Raw genomic sequence first — 22,781 nt, forward strand, 5'->3', positions numbered from 1 at the left:
CACAGGAATTAACTATTTAATTAACAAAAGGACGCCCGTGGCTTCCGGAGGATCACTGCAGAACCAAGCCTGGCTTTCACAGCTGCTGTCACACAAACAGTTAAATGCAACAAGGCCCAGCCCTGCATCTTACAGCAGCCAGAACTGCAGGAACTCAGTGGCTCTGCTCTTCTTCCAGAAAGAAGAACCCAAACAAACCAACCTCCATCCCTTCTGAGGCAAAGTACTGCATGACCAAGCAGCTCCAGAGGCATCTGGCTTAAGGATCTTTAATTATTTGTTGTTGTTAAGTGTGAAGAGATGAGAGGAGGGAGGGAGAGGAAAGATCTCAATCTGCAGGTGAGTGAAGCTCAGATTAGCAAGGTATTAAGGAGAGCAAGGCAGGGATGCCAATGAGGTGCTGCCTGAAAATAGCCCCACTCTGACCTATCTGCTCTCCCAGCTGGATCAGGAGATCCATGGCCATGGAGCCAGGGCTCTGTGACTCCTGGGGAAGGATGGGAAATTGCAAGAGTATTGGAAAAAGCTGCTGAGGCTGAAGAGAAAAGGGGAATGGCCAAGTAGATAATGAAGCAGCAGTCTGAATTTTTCAACAGAGGGTCCCTTCTTTCCAGCAACACCTGCTCAGAATTGCACCAAAAATCAAAGAAGTCTCTTCAAGACATGCATGTGCAGGAAGGAGAGGAAGGCTCTTGTTGCATAGTTGGTCTAGAAAAATCAGAAGGAGATGCAGGAGAGTGTGATGCTCCTTTCCATCTCCCTGCAGCACAGCCACACAAAGGTTGCTGGGAATAAGCCCTTCCATAGGTAAATCAGGATCCACTATCCCTGCTGCCTGTGAGCAAGCAAACAAAACCAGGGAATGCCAATTCTGCTGCTGTTTTGGATGTGCAGGGGCTCCTCTGAGCAGGAGGGGTGAGGTAAGATGTTCTGGTACTGCAGGAATTCATCTGGGGGTTGAGACTGGATGCTGGGGAGGGATTGTTCCCTGAGAGGGTGGGGAGGCCCAGGGGGCAGCAAGGTGTCCTTGCCCATGGCAGGGCTTGGGATGAGAGATCTTTAAGGTCCCTTCCAAGCAGAACCATGCTGGGACTGTGTGATCTGACAAGGAGCCCTTGGGAGCAGGAAAAGCCCATGGAGACACCTCATGCCAGGCTCTGTGACTCCCCAGAATTCCCTCCAGGCCTGGGAAATGCATATGGGCCTCCAGAATATCTGAGGAGTACAAAACAAATAAGGGGCACCCAGCCCACAACCAGACCTGCTCTACAGGACTGTCCTCCAGCTGTGCTCTGACATGCAACTTTTAGATCAATCTCCCACACCTCCTAAACCTGATAAAATACAACATTTCAATATGAGGTTATTAAAAAGGAAACAAAAATATCTTCCTGCAAGCCACACAAGAGCTGTTGAAATGACTACTGGTGGGAAAAATACAAGTGGTGTTCTAGAAACAAGATAAAGTAGTAAAGTACACACCAGAAGATGTTAAACAGTCACAGAAGTTGGAGTTTGGGGGTTGTTCAGGTCTTTCTGTTTTGTTTGTGTGGTTTTTCGAGGTAAGGGTGGGGCTACTAGATATAGCACAGGATATAAATACACATGAGGTTCTCTTTTAAAAGTACATATATTATCATCTGTCCTTGGGCATTGCAAAAGCTTTTCACTGGGTCTGAAAATAACCTAAATCCACAAATATTTCATGTGGGTGAGGGCACAAAAGTACAGAGGCAGAGATCCTGCTGAAATATGCAGCTCACCCTGTGTGGCACCACAACAGCACTGACAAAAGTCGAATTCTAGGTTTGATTTCACATCAGCAGTGAAACAATGCAGGGTCTGGAATTTATGTGATCTCAAGACAAACTTGTTCTGGTCTGGATCAGTCTGAAATGTAAGACATGCCACATTTGGCACCATGTAAATTCAGATTTAATGGGGACACAGTTGAGCTCAGCCCAGAAAAGCCAGCAGCTCCTGGACAGCACAAGGAGACCACGCTCCTGGCTGCTTTTGGGATTTCTTGCCCTCCCCAAACACAATCTGCAGGAGACAGGCTGCCAGCAGCAAGGCTGAAGGCTGTCCTTCCTTTCTGGAGGAGCAAGGAGGAAGGATCAATATTCAGAAAGCTCTTGAGAAGCAGTGGAACAGCCCCTGGGGAGCAGAGCAGACACAGCGCCAGCCCAAAATTCAGGAAACCTGGAGCTCCTTAGCCCACTAAAAGCCACTTTTTGCCAAGTAACCAATTTCCTTACACTCTCCAGTAAATAAAACATGAAGGGCAGGCAGAGACATAAAATATGAATGCATCCATGTCCGAAAGCAACAGGCCCTGTTATTGTAGATGCTGCATAAATCATTGAGGACAAGGGGACTTGTGTCCCCTAAGGCAGGGCACAGAATTTGGGGTCAGACAGCAGGCAAGGGAGCTGGATATGAAGAAATGTTGCATCTATGTTCTCCTTTGTGATCTGCACTGCCTAAAAATAGCAGAAACCACTTTAGTTCATGGATTATTTAGTCAGGCCAGATGGGTGAAAGGCAGAATCAAGCCTAAAGACAAACATCAGATGATTTTGATGTGGGCTTCTACCAAACCCAGCCCTTGGAATGGGATGAAACAGCACAGAATCCCAGAATGGTCAGGAATTGATAAAAATTGATAAAACCCATCCTGCCATGGGAAGGGACACCTTTCACTGTCCCAGGCTGCTCCAAATGTCCAGCCTGGCCTTGGACACTTCCAGGGATCCAGGGGCAGCCATGGCTGCTCTGGGCCTGCCCACCCACAGGGAATTCAGCCAGAATGACCAAAATGCTCCTTTCTGTCTGACTTCCCTGCCTGGGGCCATGACAGCAGTTATGAACAGCACTGCTAAAACTCACTGCTGTATGTTTTCCAGAGCTTTGCCACACAAACACAACATCTTTACAATTTCAAGTGTTTGCAGTTACAAGTGTTGCTGTGGCAAATTTCTCTAGGGAGGAGTAACAGCTACTTTATGGAAAACTTGCTCCCACAATCACTGCCATCTCCTTTTCTTGAGATTTTTTATTTCAGGCAGCTGACTGATAAATAACACTGCTGCTTCCAACACACAACATCTTGCCTTTTTTGTGTTTGTACAATTTGATTGAAAAGGCACAGCAGCTTTCAGACAGCTGGTGGCAGACAACAACCTCCAAGTTCAGTCATGACAACCCTGGAGGCAGCTGAAAACCACTTTCCACTGTGCAAATGTGACCCCAAGTACTTTTTGGACTACCTTTTTACTACTCTGTATTTACAGAGTGGACTTGAGGTGATCTTGCAGGCAGATGGATGAGCTCAGGATGTGCTCAGCTGTGTAAGTGAATTCTCTAGGACAGGACATGCAAAGCTCCAAGCCAGTAGTGCTCAGGTCCTTCAGGGACTTCACATTTCTCTTTCCTACCTTATAGGAGTACAAAGCTCAACAGGTCCCCACTGAAGATCCAGAAATTGCCAAGTCTGCCCTAACACTCAGCTTATGGATACCTCCTCCTCTGAAGTTCAACAGAACTGAAAGTAATCTTCAGCCCAAAATTATTTCTGAGTGTAAATTCACAGAATCCCAGAAGAGTATGGGTTGGGAGGGACCTTAAAGCCCATGCAGTTCCACCCCCTGCCATGGTAGGGACACTTTCCACTGTCCCAGGCTGCTCCAACCTGGCCTGGGACACTTCCAGGGATGCAGGGACAGTCATAGCTGCTCTTTGCAGCTATGCTCACCTGTTTTCAAAGGTATTTTTTAGGCAGGACTCCCTCTCTGCTTCAAAGCTCTGCATGGCAGAGCATGGAGGCAAACTGTATTATGCAGGAATCTCACAAAATCAGGGAAATCACTAAGAAAATGCAGGAGCATTCATTTCAGAGTGAGACCTAGGCAAGAACCAGCAGGAGTGTTTGTGCTCTTTGGTTTTTTTCTTCCTTATTTTCCTTTCCACCTTGGTAGAGTCTGTTCTTCCTTCTCTCCTTCCCTCCATCCTGTGAGGCTCCTCCCAACCCCAGGTCAGACCCCTTCCAGCCCAGTGGCACAATCCAGATGAAAAATCACCAGGATCAGGAGAAAGTGGAGAGGCTGCTTGAACCAGGGAAATGCCAAACCACCACCAGAAAGAGAGGGCAAAGTGTTTTAGATAACTTTGTGGTGTCTCCTCATCCTCCTCCCCGCCCAAAAGAAGGAGAATCGGTGTGAAAGGATCCCAAGAACTGTAAATAAATGATGACCCTGTTCATCAATGAGCTCAGGCTGCAATGAAATGAAAGCCACAGCAGGCTCTGTAATCACTCACAATAAACCCCTCCAACAGAATCACTCCTGCACTGATGGTTCAATTATGCCTGGGCAGAATGTTACACAACATTAAACATTAACAAAAGTCTGAGCCTGGGTCACTTTTCCCCCAGATAAATCCAAATCAGTAGCCCAGTGCTCTTAGCTTAAGTAACCCAGAATTACCAGATGAATTCTTTTCCCACCTTTCCTTTCACATCTGATAAAAGCCAGGCCACCACACAGAGAGAAAAATGTTTGCAAACAGTCCCTGTGCTAAACAGTTATATTGTTATCATTTAAAATCCATGTGGTTTGGGAGAGAGCTCCTGATGTAAATATAGTAGCTCAGAAATTAAACCAGGGGCAAACTGTTCTGGGCTATGAGGATTCACTCTCAGCTCCCCAGAAGTATTTCTTCCCTCCTCTAAATCCTGTTCCCAGCAAACAGTTGCCTCACTTCTGTTCCCAGAAGCTGCAAGGAGACCCATGAAGGCAAACACAGCAGAAAGCTGCTTTCATTTCTCATTTGGCTTTTGCAATATCACTTTTCATAACTCCACCAGAATTAGAGATCCCCTCACCACTTGAAACATCTGCCCACTCTCTCTGTGCAACTGTAGTAAGAAAAAATAAAGTTGTTCAAGTTTTGCCCAGGGCAGATCACAGGATGCCAGGGTGTGTGAGGCCGCAGGAGCTCAGTGGGCACCTGGTGTCCCCTCCCTGCTCCAGCAGGGCCATGCCAGAGGCCAGGGCACAGCATTGTGTGCAGCCAGCTGTGGCCCAGCCCCAGGGAGGAGAGCCCCCAGGCTGTGTGGGCAATGTGCTCAGGGCTGGGCAGTGCCCAGGGCAGAAGTTGTGCCTCCTGTGCAGGGCAATTGCTGGGCTCAGGCCCTGCCCGTGGCTCTGGGGCCATTGCTGGGCCCCGGAGCAGAGCCTGGGCCCTGCTCTGCCCCTCCCTGCAGCCAGGGCCAGCCAGGCCTGAGGGCCCCTCTCAGCTGGGGCTCCTCTCCAGGCTGAGCAGCCCCAGCTCCCTCAGCCTTGCCTGGGCACCCACAGCCTCCAGGCCCTTGCTCAGCTCCAGCAGCTCCTGGCCCTGCTGTGCTCAGCATCCAGAGCTGGACACAGCACTCCAGAGGTGCCTGCAGGGCTGCCCCAGGGCCAGGATCCCTCCCTGCCCTGCTGCCAATGCTCTGCTGCTGCCCCAGGCTCCATTGGCCTCCTTGGGCCAGGACACTCTGAGGGCACAGGGACAGCTCGGTGTCCCCCAGGACACTCTGAGGGCACAGGGACAGCTCGGTGTCCCCAGGACACTGCTGGTTCAGGGACAGCTCGGTGTCCCCAGGACACTCTGAGGGTTCAGGGACAGCTCGGTGTCCCCAGGACACTCTGCTGGCTCAGGGACAGCTCGGTGTCCCCAGGACACTCTGAGGGCACAGGGACAGCTCAGTGTCCCCAGGACACTCTGAGGGCACAGGGACAGCTCGGTGTCCCCAGGACACTCTGAGGGCCCAGGGACAGCTCGGTGTCCCCAGGACACTCTGAGGGCCCAGGGACAGCTCGGTGTCCCCAGGACACTCTGCTGGCTCAGGGACAGCTCGGTGTCCCCAGGACACTCTGAGGGCTCAGGGACAGCTCAGTGTCCCCAGGACACTCTGAGGGCACAGGGACAGCTCGGTGTCCCCAGGACACTCTGAGGGCTCAGGGACAGCTCGGTGTCCCCAGGACACTCTGAGGGCACAGGGACAGCTCGGTGTCCCCCAGGACACTCTGAGGGCTCAGGGACAGCTCGGTGTCCCCAGGACACTCTGAGGGCTCAGGGACAGCTCAGTGTCCCCAGGACACTCTGAGGGCACAGGGACAGCTCGGTGTCCCCAGGACACTCTGAGGGCACAGGGACAGCTCGGTGTCCCCAGGACACTCTGCTGGCTCAGGGACAGCTCGGTGTCCCCCAGGACACTCTGCTGGTTCAGGGACAGCTCGGTGTCCCCAGGACACTCTGAGGGCACAGGGACAGCTCGGTGTCCCCCAGGACACTCTGCTGGCTCAGGAACAGCTCGGTGTCCCCCAGGACACTCTGCTGGCTCAGGGACAGCTCAGTGTCCCCAGGACACTCTGAGGGCACAGGGACAGCTCGGTGTCCCCCAGGTCTGTCCCACAGAGCTGCTCCAGCAGCCCCTCCCCAGCCTGTGCTGTTGGTGGGGTTTTCTTTGTTGCTTTAACCTCAGTACAACATCCAAACACTCTGAGAGGGCTGAACAATGCCAGGATTTAGGTGGGGTGTGACTGGTTTAGAACAGCCAAACCAATGTCCCCAGAGCAAAGCAGGTGGCTGAGATGAAAAGGGAAAATTGCAAAACACCAAAGGAGTTTGAAATAATATGGAAAAACCCCAGAAAGGTGGGAAGATGAAACTGAAATCAAACTGAAATCAAAGTTACACCAAAACTCACTTGCTGGTGGTTTTTTAACTAAATCCTTCTCACCCTTGATGCTTAATACCCAATAATCCCAAAGCATCAGCTTCTCCAATACAAATAAACTGGAGTCAAATGTCTTCAACTTCCTTGTTTTAAAAAATAAATCAAGTATTACAGCATCCATGTTCTTAGTGGTGAAAAACCTGCTTGACTGCTGAAGTGGTATTTTAAATTTACAAGAAAACAGTGTTATATCTATCACTGAGACCAATGAATTTTTACTCCTGGTTATGAAAAGCAGCCCAGTAATTTGTGAGAAATCATGCTGAAGTGTTGTGAAACTTAACTGAATAAAAATACCTGCTTGTCTTCAAGATTCTCTTTCAGAGGTTGAAGTGAAACTTCAGTTCTTAAATTCACTTTTAAAAGACAGAACAATTCCAGGTAAAGGGAAACTGATACTGAATTCCACCTTGTATTCACAGCTTCTCAAAAAGAATAAATGCTGTTTGTCTCCAAAGTATTTGCCCAGGAAACATGACAGGTTTTCTGAACTAAGTATTAGATAAACATTCTTTAGCTATGATAAATAACTGCTGCAGTCCCTTCACCACATCCTTTGCAGGGAATGCTTGGTACAGGATCCATGCTGGGTTTTAGGATCTATCTAGGATATCTGAAATGCCCCTGGATATTTCTTTCTCAACACTGTACAGGCTGGGTCACTGTTTATCAGTGTGTGGCTGGGAGTGCTACAACAACAGCAGCTGAACCAAGGAGAACTCAAACTGTTCTAAAAGCTGATAAAGAGTTTTAAAAAATATTTTAAAAAGCAAATAAAAATAAACTCAAACCTTCAAAATCAAAGGAAAAAAAAAGGCACCAGGAAAAAAACTTTTCCCAAAGAAAATAATGCTTTTCCTAACTGAATTTTAGGAATTCAGTTGTTTTAGGAAAGGCAACAGAAAATATATCAGAAGGACCAGTGATAACCACAAGGAACAGTGATAAACACTGAAGGCTGGTGACAAAACACTGTACAGCAAACAATTCCTAAAAGCAACTTTAAAGGGCCACAGTTTCCAAAGCAGAGTTATTTCCCCTTGGCTTGTCTGTTGACACTTCACACACTTATTGCAAAATAAAGACTCTTCTGAGAGTGTCATATTACACATTCACATTCAGTGAAATCACACCCTCATAATTTTTTGGTTTTGCTTTTTTTTCCCCCAAGTAGAACTCTCCTCATAAAACAGCAGAATAAGAACAATTCAAAGAGCAGAGTACATCTCCTAAAATCTTTGTCCTTAACTTGGGCAGACTAACCCAGATGAGCTTAAACCCAACCTTTCCAATGGGAACCTTCACCTGAATTCCGGTCCCTGCAACCTGGGACTGTGTCACCTGTGCCAGCAGAGCTCAACAAGCTTTCCTCAGAGGCATCCCCCTCCTCCTCTCCTGTGCCTGGGTGGAAAACCTGCTCTTTTGCTGGTCTTCTGCAAGAAAATCTGCTCTTTTCCTGCTTTTCTGCAGACAAGGAGCACGAGCGAGTCCTTCCCCTTTCGGTGGCAGCAGCGAGTTGTGAGAGCAGCCCTGCTGGATGCTGAAACCATAGCTCACATTTCCTAATCCACCTTTCTATTTTTAACCAGAGTCATTTCCCCCACCTCCTCTGCCATGCAGACAGCTGCAGAAAGCAGCTGGAGACAACAGAGTGCTCCATCAGGGCAATTTTCCTGGCAAAAAACCATCCACAGGCCAGAGGAGAGTGCACAAGGGACATTGCCAAGGTGTGCTCCTTCTGCTTGTCCCTTGTGGCCACAACAGCTCTGACTGCACACAGAGTGTGGCAATCTGGTTACCCAGAGGACTGTGGCTCACCTGAACTGGCTGAGATCCCAATCAGCACCTCTTGTCCATAAAAACTCAAAGGAGAAAGGCTCCAGCAAGGATCCAGAGCATGGATCTGCTCCTATACTGGGCTCTCCCAGGGAGGAGGGACCACTCCGGCCTCTGTAAGGCAGCATCACCACCTGACACAACACTTGGCAACACTTGCTGGGGTGTCCCCAGCACAGAGACCTCCTTCCACAAGCTCCCAGCTCCTGGGGAAAGGTCTGGAGTCACCTTCTCCTCCAGGTTTGGCTATCTCCTCCCCCAGGTGTCAGACACACAGCAACTCCTGAGTTCTCTCCTCACATGGGAGAGCAGCTTTAAAAAGCTCAGCTTTAAAAAGCTAATGTGCAGCCAGGCTGTAAAGTTAACCAAGCAAAAAGGGCACTTTCCTGAGCAGCAGGAGCAGTTTGGAGCTTTCCCAGGCAGCTGGAAAGGTGGGCACACAGAGCACAGGCTGTGCAGGGTGCTGAGCTGTGCTCAATTTGGGCACACAGCACTTGGGGCATGGGCTAGCACTGAAAGTGGGGTCCAGCTTTCTGAGCTGTGCCCTCCAATTGGATTCATGTTCTCCCTGGAGATGCCTGATAATGCCCTGGTAGGACCAGGCAGACCTTTGGCAGAAGGCAGCCAGGCTGAGAGTTTGGCACTTGAAACAGACCCGACTAAGGGGGGAAGGCACAACTCCAACACCGACTCAGGGAGCTTAGAGGAGTTTAGCTGGAAGTTTTGAGTCATGCTCTTGGACATGGGCAGCTAGAACAGCTTAAGCCCTTCTTGAACCCTTTTTCTTTTGTTCAGGACACGGCTGCAAAGATCACAAATGGAACTACTTCTGCTGTTGTCCATGTGCTACAGATTTTCCATGCTTTAAGTTACTCACACAAAACAAACTCACTGCCAACATGATCAATCAAAATGTAAAGCAACTGCAGACAGGACTGTACAGACTCTGAGTATTAAATGCTCCAGAGAAACCCATCACTTACATGCCTACAGAAACAAAAGTCAACCAGAACAGAAGTCTGGGATGGAATTAAGCACAGCAAGACCCACAGCAAATCTTCCCAGCTCAAAGGGATTTGAATCACAGGATGCCAGGAAACGAAGCTGCTGAGCAAAACACTCCATCAGCCATAAACCCACGTGAAATCACATTTCATTAATGAATGACAGTGTTTACAAGTAAGTAAATGCTGTGTTTTCCCTCTGCCTTAGCTGGAGCTGCTCTCTTAGGAAAAAGACCTCAGGGTGAGCAGGTCCTCTCCCATCATTAATCCACTGGACTACAGCACTTTGTTAACAGGCACAGAAACCACGGCAGCAGCAAACACCCACGTGTGAAACCAAGATCTGCAACTAATTTCATTTCTTACCTTCTGGAAAAGGGGAATTTCAGGGAAACCTCTTTAGCATCTTTTACAGGCACCAGGCCCGTGGGTTAATGATTTACCTGACAGTGCTGTTAAGCAGATTAGATAAGAGTGGTTTTGTTATGGTCTGTTTTCCTGCCTTTGTCTGCATAACCAAATCAACTGGCAAATGAATAAGGCAGGGTATTACTTGACAGAGCAGGAAGAAATTAATGCTCCTCTCAGCTTGCTCACACCATCCTGCTATAAAAACACATTTTTTATACAGATACACGTGCCCATCTATACACACACAGCCTAAAAACCAACGCCTGGAGTAGCTCTTCTCTGTGTGTACACTTGTGTGTTCATATACACAAATATATGTCTCAAAAATACACACAGATCAGCCACTGCAGGCAGTTTGGTTCCGTTTCTTCCCCAGAAGTCAAGTAAAAAAAACAAACTCCTTGACTCATCGCTCTAAATCTATTAAAAAGCTTCCAGCTTAAAGCATTGAGTTTCAAAGAGGTTTAGGATGAGCAGAAGAGGCGGCCATGCCCAAAACACACAAATAGGATCACAGCCCCTGGAAAGACTCTGCAGCGGATCCAGGGATAAAGTTCTGCTCCCCTGTGCCCTCCGAGAGGGTTTCTGTGTTCTCCCAGTGACTCACGGGCTGTTCACGCCCAAGGCCACGCTGCTGTACACTCACAGCTGTGTTCATGCTGCGGGGCAGCGGTGACACCGTGACACACACGGAGCAGGCACAGGCACAGGCACTCTACAACACCACACAGAGTCTAAAACACCTTCTTGCTCCTGCTCCTTCCTAGAAACACGGCAAACAACCGTCCTGGGGATATCTGGCAGCAGTCAAGAGGGAGGTCAGGCATGGGGAGAGCTGCCCGAGGTGCCAAAGGGGACAGCAGATTGTCCCTGGCTTTTAGTTTGTGCCGTTGTCACGCTGTGTAACTCTGGTTCTCTGCCACAGGCGCGCTGCAAACAAACATCCAAACCTAGAAACCAGGGGGAGATTCCGTGGCTCGGCAGGAGATGAAGCTGCCTGATGGAAACACAACCCTGTCACAACCTGGGGGACCAGCCACGGGCAGGTCACTGCTGTCCCACAGCCTAGCTGGTTTCTAGTAAAAAAGACCTCAAGCTAAACTAAAAACTAAGATTAAAACCAAGCAGCGAACAACAAAGTAACCACAAGTTTAAGCGCCACTTTCAAAAAAGTCACCCAAGCAAAAAGACAACCAACTCCCCATAGCTGTGCTGTACACCTGGCTGTATCCAAGCCCCTCTGTGCCTCCCCAAACGCAGCCTCCGGCCGTCCAGCACAGCCAAACACCCCCTTTACACTCAAACGGGACCATGCGGAGAGGAAAGAGCTACTCACTGCTGGAAATGAGGCGGCAGAGAGCAGCAGAAAACGCGGCTTTTCCCCTTCCAGCCGCAGCCGCTCCCGGCAGCAGGACGGGGACACGGCGGCGGCGCGGCCACTCCCGGAGCGCGGAGCCCCGACTTCCTTCGCCTTCAAAGTTCGCCTTTCAACTTCCCCCGGGCTGGGCTTCCTCAGTGCTGCTCTGCCAGCTGCTCGCCAGCCCCGCGGGAAGCTCCTGCGGAGGGAAAGGCGGAGAGGTGAGCGGAGATCCAGAGGGGATGGAGCGGCAGCGCTGCCGCCGCTCCTCCCGCGGGCGCGCCAGTGCGTCAGCACCGGGAGAGGAGGGGACGGAGCGCCCGCCACAGGAGGAACAACGGCCAGAGCAGCGGCGAGAGCAGGAGGAGGAGGAGGAGGAAGAGGAGGAGGAGGAGGAGGAGGCCGGGAGTGCCAGCCCGGCCGGGGGTGGTGCAACAGATCCCGGCAGTGCTGCCCTACCGGCAAAGAGCGCCTGAAACACGGGGAAATGGGGACATCACCCGTGTTCGGGCTGGTGATTCCTACTGTGCGCACGGAACGCTTTCATAAAGTGTCACTTTAAAGCAGGGAGGAAGGATTCCTTTTTCCAGTATATATCGGTACCAGATGTTAAATCCTACCCTAGAAATGAAAAAAAAAAAAAAACCGCTCCACCAAAAAGAAAAGTCGTGTTCCACCACACTAACACAAAGCAACAACCAATTCCCCAAGCTTTCCATGAATTTTTGGCTCCACCAGCAGCAGAGTCCCTGGCCAGGCAGATCACCACCCTTCCCCTCGAGGGCTGGCATCCAGCCTGTATCCCAAAGGCCACAGCAAGGGCTGGAAGCACACAGGATCTCCTGCCCGTGGATCCAGCGGGAAAGGCTGGTGACAGCATCCCAGGTGAGAGGGAGCAGAGGATGCCTGTGGCCGCCGCCTCGGGACAGCGGGGAGTTGCTGTAATTCGGTACAAAACCACAACACAAAGCAGGCTGAGTCATGTTGGGAACACTGATGGGATGAGCAGCAGTGCTGGCAGTGTTTTCCAGCAGAGCACGGACTCTCCCGAGCCTGCTGGATCCAACAGAGACACTGTCCAGGAGTGAAGTCAGAGGCGTAGGAAGCAGCCTGCTTCCACGCCACGGATGAAATAATGTGGAAACTTAAAAATAGGCACTAGCAGTAACAAATAGCAGCATTTCTGAGCTCCATCCCGAGAGAGGGAGCCTGTTGCCAGGAATACCGAGGAATCTGCAGAGCCACAGGGTGGAAAAAGAATTTTCAGAAGCTGCACATAGAAATCCTTCCACAGTCATCCTATCACACAGAAAACAAGTATTTTAAAGGAGTAGCTGCTTTGGGGTTTGTTAGTAGATCCACACCCCTGAACATGGCCCAGCAGTGCCTTTTCCTAACACACAGAGACAGCCAAATATCCAGTGGAACAATGTGCTCACCATCAGCTCCTCCACAAAGTTTAGACACCTAAAAATGGCCTACGGTCAAGTTCAACTCAGCCCATTTTATTTAAAATCTGAGACATGGAATGAGGCACCAGTGAGCTCTGTTTTTGTTTCCCAGCAGTCTTTTAGTGACTGGGCTCTGTAACACTCAACAGATGTCATCTGCCCAACCTGGCCCCCCTTTCCAGGAGGGATTCTGGAGTGAAAACAGTAATTGCTCATCACCTAAAGATTCCTTAGACATAATTCAGTCAGTACCAATCCTGTAAATCCCTCCCATTGAGAATATATATGAGGAATCCACAGCTTAATTAGAAGATGCCACAGGCCAAGAAGGACTCCTTGTTATGCTGAGGACACTCGTGTCTACTCTGGGCCCTCACACACCTCTCAGGACAGCACAAGTCACCTGGTGAGGCCAGAGGCCAACTCAGTAACTCCCTCCAGACAATAAATGTGTTCATATTTGACAGAAATGCTCTTGTGCTCCTCCAGCAGATCTTATCTTGGTGATATTTCTTTCCCCCATGATCCAGGCCTGTGTGAGTTCAGTGACCTCAAGGCACATAACAAAGGCAGCCCTGTGTTCCCAGGAGTAAGGTGGGGCCAGAAGGGAGAACAGAAGACAGTTGGACGAGTATTACAGGTAATTAAAAGTGAGCTTTGAGAACACCTTTTCAACCGTGGTGCATTTAAATACTGCATCTGTCCAGACAGATACAACATAACACCCTGCAAAGCCCTAAACAAATAAAAAGAAACACAATCAACTCTTCCACTGGATGTGCAAAGCAGGGTGTTTTTTTCCCCTACACAGTGCAGCCAGGACATATTTAGCCTAAGGGCTGAGAGAGAGGACAGCCTGAGCTGATGACATAATTTTCTTTCTATAGGACTGGATATCTGGGACTACTGCCCTCAGTTTAGTGGCTGTTGCTGTTTCACCTCTACCTTTCCCCATCCTGTTTCAACAGGAGAGTGACAATCGCCCCAAAAACACCTGAAGAACAGAGATGGCCACAGAGATGTTGTTTTTTTCCCACCAAAAACAGAAGCAATGTGACAAAAAACAGATTTGAGGCTGACTGCTGGCACTGAGGAGAAAGGGCAGCTACGCCAGAGCTCCAGTGCTGATGTGTGTTGATCATTCAAGCACCACGTGCATTTCGAATGTCCTTCCAAAGGCCTGGGAAAAGGCTCTCCTTGCCCTGACAGCTTAAATCTGCCTAAACACCAAAACCAGTCAGATTATGTTGAGCCCCCTTCTACCTTATCCATCAGAAAATGTGTATTAGCAGGTGAAATCCAGCACTGAGGGTGGCAACAAAAGTCTAGGGCAAGTGAGAAAAAACTGCTCAGAACCCCAGGGTCCCTGAGGCTGGAAAATCCCTGCCAGCCCATGGAGTGCCAGCTGTGCCCAGTGCCCACCTTGTCCCCAGCCCAGAGCACTGAGTGCCACCTGCAGCCCTTGCTGGGACACCTGCAGGGCTGGGCACTGCAAAGCTCCCTGGGCAGCCCCTGCCAAGGCCTGAGCACCCTTTGCATGCAGAAATTGCTGCTGCTGTCCAAGCTGAGCCTCCCCTGGCCCAGCTTGAGGCCCTTTGCCCTTGTCCTGTCCCTGTTCCCTGGCAGCACAGCCCGGCCCCCCCTGGCTGTCCCCTCCTGGCAGGGAGTTGTGCAGAGCCACAAGGGCCCCCTGAGCCTCCTTTGCTCCAGGCTCAGCCCCTGCCCAGCTCCCTCAGCCCCTCCTGGGGCTCCAGCCCCTCCATGTTTGGGGACCCAGAACTGGACCCAGCCCTGGAGGTCCCTGAGCAGCAGGGCCAGCCCAGCACTGTGCCTGTGTGATGTGTTCACAGGGCTTCACATCAGCAATGTAAATCTATACATCCACCTCACATATACCAAAAAAAATCTTCAAAGCATTTTTTTTTGGTCTGTCCATTCAAGTAACTTGTCCTGGTCACTGACACTTCAAAAAAAATGTGCTACAGGAGAATTATAAAGCTACTCTGACCTTAAAAGTGTTTGCATTAAAACACTTAGAGAAGTAATGTGAAACTTCATTATTACACGTGTAATTAAATAATAATTATTATTTCATCTGTGTTACAGCATTAAAAGCCATTACAACTTCTTATGTAGAAGGCTCTTAATGGACAGCTACTTTTGAAACTAAAAATATTGATATTAATGGGGTTCTGAGAGAAACTAAAAACTCTGAAACAGCTGAGTTTAAAATCTCAGAAGTACTATCAGAACAACTTCCAGAAGCAGCAGGTGAAGTGCTTAGGTGTGTTTGCTAAGACAAAGGGAGATTCCAGAGTGCTGATGTGCTCATCAGTTCCAGCAATGAAGTTTCCCGGGAGGAATGCTGTGTCATGTAACGTGTGACTCACAGAGCAACGTCCGCAGGAAACCACCCTGCTCCCTCTCTCCCTAAAAAAAGCTCAGCCTTGCCTGCAAGTTGAACTGAGTTCCCTGAGCAGAATTCCTCCAATTTCAGCATCATGTGCTCCAGCACGTATGCAAGAGGGAAGGTGTATTTTAAACCCTGGCAGCAAACCAGAATCGTCTGGAAAATCAGCTGGAAGCTCCTCCTGCTCCCGGTTCAGCAGGGAGTGAAGAAACACCTCGTGCTGCTGTGTTTGGACACGTGGTTGTCCTTTGCCCTCACAGCATCAGTTTTGCAACCCGGGATGCTCTGCCTGGCTGAGCTGGGCACTCCCAGTCCACTCAAACCCTACAAACCCCTGTTCACACTGGCACAGCTCTGAGGGATCACACACCTTCCCTGTGTCACTCTGAAAGGGATGGCAGGAGCAGCAGTGGGATCCCAAACCCCTGAGGACCACCAGGATACGGGACCTCCCAGTGAGGTGTCTTCACTCCATGCCACCCATCATCCAAGCAGCTCCTGGAGCTCTCATCTAATCTCAATGGATAAAACCCTCACTCTGCTCATCAGGGGTGCTGCCCAGGTGCCCAGCCTTCTGTTCTTTTTGGTTCAAGGCTGTGGCTGACCTTTAGATCCTTGGAGAAACACATGGACTGTCCCAGGGGTGGCTCTGCAGAGCTGAACACCCAGCACCTCTCCAGGGAAAACACTCTGGAATGGCAATTCCATCCAGGGTATGTGCAATCACAAACCCAGGTCAAACAATTTAATACTACTGAGGTCCCTTTTGAGCCTGGAAGAGTGAAGCTTTCCATAAAAAGAGAAAAATAGAAAGGAGACACCCTTTTCAAACCCCCCCACTCAACAATAAGGACATTTTTACGTGGGCATCATTCCCACGTGACTGCATCCCACATCCAGCACTTCCAGCTTGGGAAGTGCCACTCCTATTCCCTGATCCACTTATTCTGCCCTCCCAGAAATCTCACCACCCAGGTGTGTTAAAAACCTCTGGTTAAAAAAGCCACCGCCTCAAAATTCCAATTTGCTTCTGTCTCTTCCAAACCCAAAATTTCAACCCAAAGGCCTCTGTTACAGAGAGTTTCCTCACCAAACAGTGTAATGGGACATAGACTGGTGTCCCACTGATTTTTCCATCTATAGAGTTTGCTGTTTGCCCCAAACCTTGGGACAAGGCTACTGGTTTCTATAGCAGCAGTTTGGAACTGTCAGATGCTCTGGCTTTGTTAAGGCCTTAGACACCATCAAGCAAAATAAACATTTCCAAACAACAAACCCAAAGCAACCAAAAATAAACCCAGCCACAACCCCAAAAACAAAGCAGGAGTTAATACAGGATGATGCTTGGTGCTAAAGTTCAACAGCAGGGCTCGTGGGTGTGGAGGGGGCTTTTTCCTGTTAAAGATAAATCAACCCTGTCTCCACATCCTGAGTGTTTGCTTGCACGCCACAGCCACACCAAGCAGTCAGAAATCCACTCCTGGGGCTCTTCAGCAAGATGTTTGTTATCTCAGACACCTGATTACACCTCCTGCTCCTGCCAGGCAGCAGACCCAGCACTGGGACACTCTACTCCAAGAGAGTGAAGATAAAACACCCATCACCAATTCATCCCAGCCTCCAGTTCATTCATCCCAGCCTCCAGCTCCCAATTCATCCCAGCCTCCAGGTCCCTTCTCCCTAGGGAGCTGGCAGTCAATATCCAAAGGTTAAACAGCCCTGACATGTCCACCTATCCAATACCTTTGTCATTAATAAGCATGATGTGGATCAATACTCACACACACACTTCCTCTGCCCCAAGGGCAAAGGGAACAAGTCATCAGGAGCGATAAGGAGCTGGTTGTGAGGGCTGCAGGGTGTTGTATTCCCAGGATCCCATTTCAGGGCTCCAAACATGGCTGAGCTGTGCAATCCCATCATTCCAGCTCTCATCCTCCTGCTTGTGACTTCCCCGGCCACAAGTTCACCTGGGTTCTCAGGATGACCTTAATTAAGAGCTGCAAAGAACAGATTATGCTCAGGAAGCCAGAGGCATTAATCTCAAAGGCTTAAAAGGTTTTCAGGGGAAGTGTGTTTATATGTCCCCTTATCTCATCCTACAAAAAAGGGAATAGGCAGCAATGCCACCACAAGCAAAGGCTGTTTTGGTGTCACTCAGATAAAATCTAACTGTACTTTTATCTCCACCAATGATCAAAATGCAATAAAAATTTGGCCTGCTAGACCTTATTTTTATAACTTTGACCTTCAGTCCAATTTATTCTTAAAAAATGTTCAAGCTCTGTGTAAGCATGAAAAATAACAGCCTGGTCCTCCTACCAGGACCATTAAAATTCTGCTTTCTGGGATATATGTCCTAAAAAAATCAGCATTCAATGAAATCCCAACTCGTATTTCTTACAGGAACACTTTCCTACAAACATTTGAATTATGTGTCTCTCACTACAATTCCAAACAGGAACTTGAACAGGGAACTGAAGGAACTTCATCCTGCTCCCACCAAAGCCAAGTCTCAGCAGCTTTGACCACAAAAAGCATAAAATCATGGAATGGTTTGGATTGGAAGGGACCCTAAAGTTCATCCCATTTCACCCCTGCCATGGCAGGGACACTTTCTACCATCCCAGGCTGCTCCAAGCCCCAAAGTCCATCCTGGCCTTGGGCACTTCAGGGATGCAGGGGCAGCCACAGCTGCTCTGGGCACCCTGCTCTGTCTGGGCTTCATCATGTGTTGGAATTTGAAATGTAAGGAGCTTTTAGAACTTTGGGTTTGTTAGCTAAAGAATTTTGTAAGTTAAAGAATTGTTTAGAATTAAATATAGGATTTGATTTGAGATCTTGGGAAAGGCTTTTGAACTTAAGTACTAGAAGTTAAAATGTAGATTTATAGTTTAAAGGAGAAGCATGTAAAATTAAGTTTAGAAAAAGAGTTTTAGAATTTAAAATATAAAAAATAAAGTAGTTACAAAAGTAAATAAAGAGATTAAAATATAGTACTGCAAGTTTGTGTGTTATAACATAATTAACTAAAAAAACTTATACTATATCATAAACCCATAAGACAAAATATTTTAAAATTAAGTCAAAAACATAAATATCCTTATTAACAGTGTTTTATTAGTAAATAACTCCTAAAAAAATCTTGTAACTAAAAGTCTTGTGACCTTCTACACCATACTGTAACAATATGAACCAAACTCATCCTTCCTACCTATAAAAAAAGATAAAAAAATAAACCACATCATCAAAACCAACTCAAAAGTCCCATCTCTAACTCATTCGAAACTCCTTCAAAAATCCCCATAATCACACACTAATTAAACTAAACTTAAATAAACATATTATGCTGCAGCACACACAGAGCAGCTAAATCAAGGCATGGCCAAATACCTTTCCCCTGGCATTCATCATGCCTATTTTGGCTGGCATTTACTGTGCTGGCACTTGCATTTCTGTTTTTGACACCAGTCACAACACACAGATTATGTTCCTGTTTTCAAACCCCAGAAGACCAAAAACCCCTCTCCAGGAGCAGACTCAAGGGGCTTCACTCTGCTGGACACTGACAGGAGAAGGGTCTGGAGCTGCTGGAGTGAGTCCAGAGGAGGCCATGGAGATGCTCCAAGGGCTGGAGCCCCTCTGGAGCCAGGCTGGGAGAGCTGGGGAGGAGAAAGCTCCAGGGAGAGCTCAGAGCCCCTGCCAGGGCCTAAAGGGGCTCCAGGAGAGCTGGAGAGGGACTGGGGATGAAGAGACAGGACACAGGGAATGGGTTCAGAATGACAGAGGGCAGGGCTGGATGGGACATTGGGAATGAGGAATTGTTCCCTGGCAGGGTGGGCAGGCCCTGGCACAGGGTGCCCAGAGCAGCTGGGGCTGCCCCTGGATCCCTGGCAGTGCCCAAGGCCAGGCTGGAGCAGCCTGGGACAGTGGAAGGTGTCCCTGCCATGGCAGGGGTGACATTGGATGGGATTTAAGGTCCCTTCCAACTCAAGCCATTCCATGATTCAGTGATTCTGTGATGCCCTGCTGTCTCCTGGTTATTGCCAATGGATTCCCAAGGTATCACAGAGCTGATTTCACAGGAGTTATGTGGGGTAGGTGGGTGTGTATCTCAAACTGGGGACACCACCATCCCTGCCATGCCCTCAGTCAAAGAAACCCCTGGTATTTTTAAGGACCTGTAGCTACTCCCAAAGGCTGACCTCCCTTGGGTACTGTTGTGCTGCACCCACGATTTCCTAGAGCAAGAACAGCCCCATTTCTCCTCCATCCACACCAAAGAGCTCCAATCCAGAACATTTCCAAAGAACTTCCACTGCCTGTTGTGTTTCCTAAAAATCACTGTCAGAGGTTTTACCCCTGCAATTACAGGTGACAAAAATGTAGTTTGGTTAGGAGTTAAAAATATCTAACAGGGAGTAAAACAGTGAAGGTAAATACTTCAACTTTCTAGAGAGGCAGACTCTCTCTCTTGGCTGTTTATTTATGCTGGACTGTTATATTTGCTGAGGGATTGGCACTTCTGCAAAAAACCAGGGCTCAAACATGCTCAGCTTCATACTGAGCACTTCAAAACCTTCCAGTGTTACTTTCTGTGTCTTCTACAGCTCACAAGCAGCAAAAAGTAGCAAATGCAGCTTCAGATGTCAGAAAACCTTGGCCTTTACCAAAAGTAAATGCTCTAATTTTGCAAACTACCCTATAAACACAATACAGACAATTCAGTTTATACCTTTATAAAACTAGCACCTAAATTTCTTATTTTAAATTCAGACCCAGCACAATAAAGATAGAAAGGCTTGGGAAGTTTCAGAGCCAGGGTTCCGAAGGGCTTAGAAAGGTACAGATGAGGCAAAATTCAACTTTACTGTAAGAAAATCACTTCCACGGTGCAATCACAGTATTTGGGGAGCAGGGGGGAGAAGGAAAAGCCCCTGTGCATCCCTCGATGAGGGGGGCACAGCAATCCCTGAGCTGTGATGCTGTGCTGATGAGACAAATCTCGCTGGATTATTAAAGAGCCATTGTCCTGAGCCTGGAGGCTTTCGGCAACTCATTTCACAGCTCCTCTCTAAAAACCACCCCAGAGTTTCACGCCTCCACCTCCCGGAATGAGAAGTTCAGGGCTTTTGGGGGTGGATGTCGGTGCATTAGTCAAACAGAAAAAGGCGTTTACCTTGCCAGGCTTCCTGTCCTTGCCAGGTGATCATTTCCTCCGAGTCCCCAGGCCTCCCTTCTCCCCAGCAGGAGAAGAAAGGAATGCTTTGCTTTCTCCTGCAGCTCGGAATGCTTTCTCCTGCGGCTTTGCTTTCAGTTTGGCTCAGACAGACGGAGAGATTTCTTCCAAAGCAAACACTCCTGCAACGTCACGGCGGATATAAATAGGCAGAGGAGAAGGAGGGAGAAGCACGGCCCTTCTGGAGAGACTGCAAACACGCAAGGAGGGGAGAATATCAGACAGAAAGAAAGCTTTTCTTTTCCTCAAGCTACACACACAGCCTCGACTCGGACACCACAGCCAGGCTGAAGGAGCCAAGAGCAATATTGCACGCATGCAGCCAGAGAGGGAGGTTCTCACATATCCCGGGCTCTGCCAGGAGCTGTGCTATTTCTGCTGCCACCCTGGAGCTCGCACACACGGCTGCACGTCCAAATAAACACCAGCAAAGCCACCTGCACCCACCCACCCAGCTGGGCACGCAGGAGAGCCTGCAGGGCTCCAGGGGCCATTGCCCAGAGAAGCTGGGGATGCCCCTGCATCCCTGGAAGTGGCCATGGACAGGTTGGATGGGGCTTGGAACACCCTGGGATGCTGGATCTCATCTCATGCATCTCATCTCTCTCCTCTGCCCCTGGGAGTGGAGCTCATCCTTACACAGACACAAGAACTGGTCAGGGGTGTGAAGGTCTGGGCATTTCTGGCTGCACTGACCATGGAGCTCAGAGCCCTCAAAGGAAGGAACTCAGGGACAAAGCTGCACCACAGCCCTGGACTTGAGGAGAACAGGCATCATCTTCAGGGGTATGCCTGGAGAACCCCAGGGGCTTGGAGAGGAAAGGGACCCAAAAGAGCTGGTTGACAAAAAGGGGCCCAAAAGAGCGGATTGATAAAAAGAAAAAGGGGCCCAAAAGAGCTGGTTGATAAAAAGAAAAAGGGGCCCAAAAGAGCTGGTTGATAAAAAGAAAATGGGACCCAGAAGAGCTGGTTGATAAAAAGAAAAAGGGACCCAAAAGAGCTGGTTGATAAAAAGAAAAAGGGACCCAAAAGAGCTGGTTGATAAAAAGAAAAAGGGGCCCAAAAGAGCTGGTTGATCATCTCCGCCAGGCTGAAGGACAGACCATCCCAACAAGCAGCTGATCCAGCTGAGTGGGCAGGAGGCCCCCATGGAGGAGCACAGAGCTCCTGATCAGAGCCAAGTGCAAAGAGCAGGGCAGGGGCAGGTGAGCCAGGAGGAATCTGGAACATTGATCCTGCAGGTGAGCCAGGAGGAATCTGAGACATTGATCCTGCAGGTGATCCAGGAGGAATCTGGAACATTGATCCTGCAGGTGAGCCAGGAGGAATCTGGGAACATTGATCCTGCAGGTGATCCAGGAGGAATCTGGGAACATTGGTCCTGCAGGTGAGCCAGGAGGAATCTGGGACATTGATCCTGCAGGTGAGCCAGGAGGAATCTGGGACATTGATCCTGCAGGTGATCCGGGAGGGATCTGGAACATTGATCCTGCAGGTGAGCCAGGAGGGATCTGGGAGCACTGATGGGGCAGAGATGGGGCTAAGAGAGCCAGAACACATCTGAAATGGAATCTGACAAGGGGTGTGAAGGGTGCCAGTGAGGCCAACCTTCAGGAACTGCAGGCCCCTGAGGCCAAAGGGGAAATCCAGACAAGGAAGACTCATCCTTAGTGGAAAAGGATCAGGTTAGGGGACATAGGCTGGACATATTCATCCCATGGGACCTGATGGGATGGATCCACAAGTGCTGAGGGAGCTGGCTGCTGTCACTGTGAGGCCACACTTGGTGAACTTTGGAAACCATCTCCAGTCACCTGAAGGACAAGAGGGTGATCAGGAGAGCCAGCATGGACATACAAAGGGAGAAAATCCTGTTTCACCAGCCTGACCTCCTCCTAGGATGAAACAATCTCAGTGGATGGAGGGAGTGCAGAGGATGCTGTCTGTCTTGGCTTTGGCAAGACTTTCAACCCTGGCTCTTCTCACACCCTCAGATGAGCTGGCAAAGTGTGGAGCAGCCAGGAGGGCAGGGAGGTGGGTGGAAAAGTGGCCCAGTAGGGAGAGGTCAGTGCCACAAAGTCCAGTTGGAGGACAGACACCTTCCACAGGCTGATATGAGAGCCAAAATCCTTTAACCTCTTCTACTGACCTGGAGGATGCACAGAGTGTGCCCTCAGCACTTTGCTGGTGACACAATAACTGGGGTGAGTGGCCAGTACACCAGAGGGTCACACTGCCACTTGGATCAACTCTAAAAGTCTGGAGCAAAGGGCAGGCAAGAGCCTCAAAGTG

At 49.2% G+C, this 22,781-nt stretch overlaps 1 protein-coding gene across 11 annotated transcripts in view; it reads right to left on the bottom strand.

Moving 5' to 3' along the window:
* Window positions 1–22,781, bottom strand: part of SGMS1 (sphingomyelin synthase 1) — a 96,164-nt gene that overhangs the window by 26,273 nt on the left and 47,110 nt on the right. For 5 of the 11 annotated variants that reach the window (XM_077183426.1, XM_077183429.1, XM_077183427.1 and 2 more), the window contains 2 exons: window positions 20,430–20,679; window positions 11,369–11,588 (listed from right to left, as the gene is read on the bottom strand). The exons of 2 other annotated variants lie outside the window; for them this stretch is intronic. The gene's annotated coding sequence lies outside the window, so the exon portion shown is untranslated. The remainder of the gene's footprint in view (window positions 1–11,368; window positions 11,589–20,429; window positions 20,680–22,781) is intronic. 4 more of the 11 variants (XM_077183432.1, XM_077183431.1, XM_077183433.1 and 1 more) reach the window with 2 other exon arrangements.

This window comes from Agelaius phoeniceus, chromosome 9, assembly GCF_051311805.1.
Source record: "Agelaius phoeniceus isolate bAgePho1 chromosome 9, bAgePho1.hap1, whole genome shotgun sequence".
NCBI classification, from domain to species: domain Eukaryota; kingdom Metazoa; phylum Chordata; class Aves; order Passeriformes; family Icteridae; genus Agelaius; species Agelaius phoeniceus.